Raw genomic sequence first — 6,296 nt, forward strand, 5'->3', positions numbered from 1 at the left:
ATTAAGTCCCAACGAAAATATTGTAAAGTATAGTTATCCGCGAAAATTTGTCCCCGCGAAATTTTTAAATAATTAACTGACACGCGAAGTTTATATAAGAAAATTTCCGAAAAAATTTCCATTGTCGAAATCTTTACTTCCACAAGCGTTTTCCCATAAGAAAAGAAACGAGTAAAAATTAAGAGATTAAGCTATTCTATATTTCAAAATAAAGTACCTCTCGTCATCGATTACAGAAGTATCTACTTTTCCGCCTGGCTTTGGTTTCCCAGCTGGTTGATTTTGATCTTTGAGCATTCAAAAACAGACAATAGATTTGGCGGTTTGTCATGAGAGCTAATTTTGCCGGTTTCAAAAAATAGTCAAAAATGTCAAAACGCGAAATTAAGTCCCCGCGAGATATTAGAAAATGGCTCATCCGCGAAATACTCGATTTTCGCGGATGAGCTTAACCGCGAAATTTAATCCCTGCGGAAATTTATCACAATGAAAATATCAAGAAAAAATAAAAATCCTTGTCAAAAAAAAAAAAAAAAGCCACAACCACAGTTCAGAATAATACAACCAAAAAACACGAAACAACCAATTACGGAATAATACAACCATTTACAGAATAGCACAACCAAAAAAACGAGTTGCAGAATAATACAACCAATTTCAGAATAGCACATCCATCTTAATAATAATAATAATAATTATAGCGATAAGGTGGAATAATTCGGACCCATTAGTAAAAGGGTGAAATAAGAAAAAGACAAAGTAATTGAGCAAAATGCATCGTTTTTTGAATTCTTGACATTTCTAACTTTATTTTATGACATTTGTGTCAGCTGAAAAATGATCCGTGATGAAAATATTTTCGTTTGGTCCGATATGTTCCACCATTTGATATACGCGTGCAACCGCTCTACGGAAGGATTTACACCATTGTTATTGGATATTTTTGTTCATTTATCCTTTTGCAATTTTAACTCAAAGACGATTTTTTTTGGTGGTAGGTATATTATTTTAAATTTTTAAGGTAGCCTGAAAAACCCAGCAAACTTCTTGAAGGGTCGTTTGAGAACAACTTGCACTAGAAAACGAAAAATGGTTATTAGTATGCTGCAACATAAATCCTGAAATTCCGATCTTCTGTAGAAATTTGAACGTTGGGAGGATGTGAGATAAAATATTTAAGTTATGTACTAACTTTTCACTTAAGTTTTATCAAATGGGGATTAAAATTTACCCAAAATTTGGAATAAAAAAGTTACATTAGTCCGACATGTTCCACCATTTGATATCCATTGTTTATATACGCCATGTTGTCATTTAAGCGTCTTGTCGGAATGATTGTTTTAGTATGGCGTGCCAACAATTCATGAATTTGTAACTTTGACCCCGCAAAAATTGTAGCAATCATTTACTATGTTGTTCCCGAAGAGAAGATGTGCATGAGATATTACTTTATTTAGTGTATTTGTTTTTGCCGTTTGTTATTGTTAATTTTTATTAGCTATCACATTTTCTGCTTATTGTGATTTTCTCAGAGTAGCTTCTAGTTTGTTTTGACTGAAGAATATATAAATGTCAACTATCATTTTAGATTAGTAGGGGCTAGCATATTGCTAGCTAGCTAGCTAGTTATTGTTGTATACATTTGAAATAAGTAAGATAGCTATGCATGGTTGATTTGTCAGTAGCATGCAAATTGTTGCACTATAACTAAATGTCTTAAATAATGTGTAGCATATAGCTACCATCTTAATTATGTGATTATATTATATTAAAAAAACAGAGGCAAGAATCTAGCAACTTGCTCACCACATATTTTTATGGTTTTTATTATAAGCAATTCTCTAAAAGAACTTCAAAAAATGCAGGTGAACAAGGTAGATAAATTTTTTGTCTTAATAATTTTCACCAACCTGTCTAGTTTCATACTTAGTAATACCCAATATCACTCAAAAATTTGTCTATTGTATACTCTGTAACATGCTCAAGTTTCGGTGCCAGTAAAAATGGCAATATGTTATCCTGATATAAGGCTCAGAATATCATGTCATAGCCATCCAGTGTTGCCAGTGGAAAGAGAAAGTGAAATCACATATTTAGGATGTTCACGTAATATGAACGGTATAAGCTCACTCTTTATTATGCCAGTTTATGGCCTTTGGGAAGTTGTTGTTGATACTATGTAGAATGCAAACATTTCATTTATGTGACGTGTTTGGTGAATCAGTTACATAAAGATGAAGAAAAAAGTTTTTTGACCATAAGTATTTTGCACACAGTTTGTTTGGTCCTTATATGCCTTTTGCTTTTAATATATTTGAATATGTATCTTTGTGAAATTTGGTATTCTGTGTTGTTTATCGACCTCCTTTTAACAGCTAAAATTAGGGTTTTAGGAAATATGATAACAGTGAATTTTTTTTTGGGTCCATTTTATCATGCTGGTGTAGGAACACAGCATGCCAATTTTAAATTCATTCTTTAAATTTGTCCTATAGTTTTCATTGTTGTCGCAGTAATAAAGCTGTTCAATAATCACTACACTAAAATCTAGGTAACCACGGTCAAACATTAGGCACATGTTATAGACTTTGGAAGTTGCAACTACCTACTTGCAATAAAGCACACAGCATCAATGTTGCAGTTTGTTTTATGATTGCAAATATAAATTAAGTAATTTACACATAACCTTTTTGGATTAGTAGCCAAATACAACCCAAGTCAGTTTTATATAAGAGTTTTGGAGAACCACAAAAAGAAAGTATAAAGTTGGTGGAATGGATTAATTCCAAACTAAACAAAAAACTTTCCTGATCACAACCATGAAGGTTGGTAGCTAAAATATTAAAGAAATTACTTTAACATTTATATACATGTGGCTAAAAACACTACAACCTAAGGTTTAACTGCCTTGGAGTGTTTTTTTTTTTTTTACATAATTCTTAGTGTATTAGAGGGACTAAAAACAAAAATTATTATCAAAGGAAATCAAATTAACGTACTTTGACTGTGTTACCTGACTCTTAAGTCATTACCACGTACAAATATGGGTACTAGAATTTTGTACTAAGTATGTCAAGTTGGACAGCTTTTGGTTTCACAAGCTGATTTTCTTTTTATATTGTATAAAACTACTTAGGGACTGTCTCCACAATTGTTTCCAGGATTCCCTCTAAAAATCAAAAAACCTCAATGACTTTTTGTGAAAACTCTTACATTTTTATCTATTTGTGAAAATTGTAATTGATTTTTGTGGAATATCCATCTTCCGCATCAGCTAATGCAGAAATCAAATCGGGTATCCCATTTGTATCCCTTGTTCAATTCCTTTGGCATTCTTGATTTTACATAAAATGAAATGAGGCAAATGAGAAAAGTTTGTATTGGAATTAATTTGTGAAGCCTGTAAGAGTTGTCTGTCTTGTCTGCCTAATACCTAAATTAATAACTTGTATTTGGAAACTTAAAGAATAACACCCTTTATGCAAAGCAGATTTATTTTTAAAAACTAGGATTTAACAACGTATTAACTAAATGTTTAGCAGTTAGTTGAAAATAGTATATGTATGATGATAATTGCATTCGTATAGTCATAAATGCAGAAACGTTTGGATAAATAAAGTGTTTCATATAAGATGTCCTTTTATAAGAAATGCTGAAAGATTATTTATCAAAATATATATATTTTTAAGAAGAGTTTTATTAAGTTTCACTTGCTTTTATCGTTAGGGCAATCATCTTGTTTCTCTTTCTCTTCAGCTTCTGTAATATTACCCTCATGGCACTTCTGAAAGAGAACTTATTTAAGCATTCAAAACCTGAATACCTTAAAATACATTTTTTATGATCCTGCTCTTAGCTTTAAAAGAACAGCAGCAAACTAGAGGTACAAATACAGAATATTAAGCAATCCAATGTCGAAACTTGCATGGTCTAATAAGCAATCCACAATACTCTCAAAACAAAAGTTTTCAATAAATAATTTTAAGTGATTATCAAGCTGAAATCGGTTAACAACCAAACCAGTGTACAAAAATGGAATACAAATTGAAACTCAATCTTTCATACATTTTTGATTCTGTTTTGACTCCTCTAATGTGAGTAAAGACGTGATCTTCTATTAATTTGTATATGCCTATGTAATGGTACAGTTGATAAAAAGATGTTACTGAAAGTTTATGCTATATAGATCTAAATACTAAAGATAAGGAGTAGTAGTTAGTGATTGTGTTAGTGAGTATTTATTATAAAGTGGAAAAGCCAGGTGTACTTTTCGCACTGTTTCCCGTCACATTATCTGCTTAGATTCTAGTTGAGAAAAATAACGTTGATATTTTCATGGTGTTTGAAATCATTAGTTTCTTGATATTTTTTTTTTTAAAAAAAATTATTCCCTAATTCTACTTAATATTTCTTTCCCTTTTGAATAATTGAGGGTAATCTTATAAAACAGTCAACGGTAATTTTCTTAATATAAGGAGTGTAATAACTTAAAAAAAGATAAAAAAAACTTTTACTTTGTTCTGCGAAAAACATTTTAAGGCCAGAATCGCAAAAATAAGATCTGCAAAATGTTCTCATCTTTAACGCCGTAAGCTAGCCATTGTTAATCTTGTATTTCTTCTTCTCCCAATTGAAGATGTTTTTACGTGATGTATATATACATTGTTATCCTTGTCATCAAATATATTAAATAAGTGCATCGATTTTTTAGGAAGATGTCTAAAAAATCGAAATTATCTCGTACATCAAGCCATCAAAATTAACTCAACTGCGACTTATAAATATTTCCGCACGGTTGTATAGACCAAAACTTTAACATGAGTAAGAACTTGCACCTAATAAACAAGAAAATAAAGCAAGAAAGTATCGAAAATACGATTATTGGAAGCATCTAGATCCTGCTTAACGAAGGAAGAAGTGTCATTTTACCAATGTTAGATTGTGTTAAAATTTAACTGTTATAAAACAAGAACTGAGATTGACTGATCGAGAACAATTGATGGAAGAGTAGCAGTAATATCGGATCTTTAAATATATAATCACACTGTCCGTCCTTTTGTTTACATAACTTACTAAAATATTGTAAATATATATATTTGTATGTATTGGGTTTTATTATCAGTACACGCTATGAAAGCAGTAAATTAATACTGAACTGTAAATCATTTACCCTAATATTCACTATAAATCCTTACATAGTTATGTAGAGTTTGCATGCACTACTAATATGTATCATTTATTTAACAGTACAAATTGTGTTCTATAAAGAGGTCCGTTTTAAAATTATCATGCAATAGTTCTTTTATGCAAGTAAATAAACTGCTACTTAAGTGTTTTAAGAACCTGTATATAAAACATTTAGGCTGGATTTTGTCAAGGGTTAAAGATTTGAAAAAGTACCAGCATGGTGTTTTAAATAGATTATACTTTACTCAGAGAAAAAGTGGCGAAAGAAATTTGAAAAATTTGGCGTAAATTAAGTTTTTACGAGATTGGTTTTGGGAACGTTTCTTTAAAATTTTAATTTGTAAGGGGCTGTTTTTATGGGAGATATTTCCTCAGTTAGGGGGGGGGGGGGAATATTTACGCATGATATAATTTTATGACATGGACGTGAAAACCTTTCTTCGAGTGAGAAAATACCATGTGATAATTTCTATTGTTTATCGTGATAAGAATCTATTGTTTATTTTTGAAAATTATGCCGAATCGACATAAATTTATCTCGCCTACCAAGGAAACTTATGTTCATATGGGAAAATGCTTTACCCGCTTACCGAGATCTCGATCATGTGCCCCCGAGATCTTGGTAAGCGGATAAATGTTTTTTCTCATCTGAACGCACCTAAATTTTGTTGATCTCGACTTGATATCATGCTGAAACATTTACACGGTTCCCGAGGAATTATTTCCCATATGAACAGCCCTTAAAATCAACACATAGAGGTGGAACAGAAACACTGAGTTACTATGCGCTGTTTCCGACGTTCTGCGATAAGTCGGGAACGAAGTTTCTTTTTAGAAAGGCTCGGTCTTTGGTCGCGCGGAAAGCATCGCAAACTTTAACTGTCATTAATAATAATTGATGCAATTTTTATTTTGATGTACCTCATCGGCGCAAGTAATCAAGAAAATGTTGGCCTGAAGAAGAACAGACGGACATCGACAACTCTAAAATGACAAATTTTAAAGTTGTCTAACAGGGAGATTGCATGTGAAGATAGAGCTAGTGCCGTTTTTTGCCCCTTTTCGTTGATCTCGCGTTGAGCATACTCAGTATATGCTTTTGCGATTGC

At 31.7% G+C, this 6,296-nt stretch overlaps 1 long non-coding RNA gene across 1 annotated transcript; it reads left to right on the forward strand.

Moving 5' to 3' along the window:
* The first annotated feature begins 770 nt into the window (after positions 1 to 770).
* Positions 771 to 5,289, forward strand: LOC130614460 (uncharacterized). The gene is made up of 2 exons (XR_008975883.1): positions 771 to 3,883; positions 4,712 to 5,289. It is a non-coding gene; the product is annotated as an uncharacterized LOC130614460 (long non-coding RNA).
* The last annotated feature ends 1,007 nt before the right edge of the window (positions 5,290 to 6,296 follow it).

Source organism: Hydractinia symbiolongicarpus, chromosome 11 (assembly GCF_029227915.1).
Source record: "Hydractinia symbiolongicarpus strain clone_291-10 chromosome 11, HSymV2.1, whole genome shotgun sequence".
Taxonomy (NCBI): domain Eukaryota; kingdom Metazoa; phylum Cnidaria; class Hydrozoa; order Anthoathecata; family Hydractiniidae; genus Hydractinia; species Hydractinia symbiolongicarpus.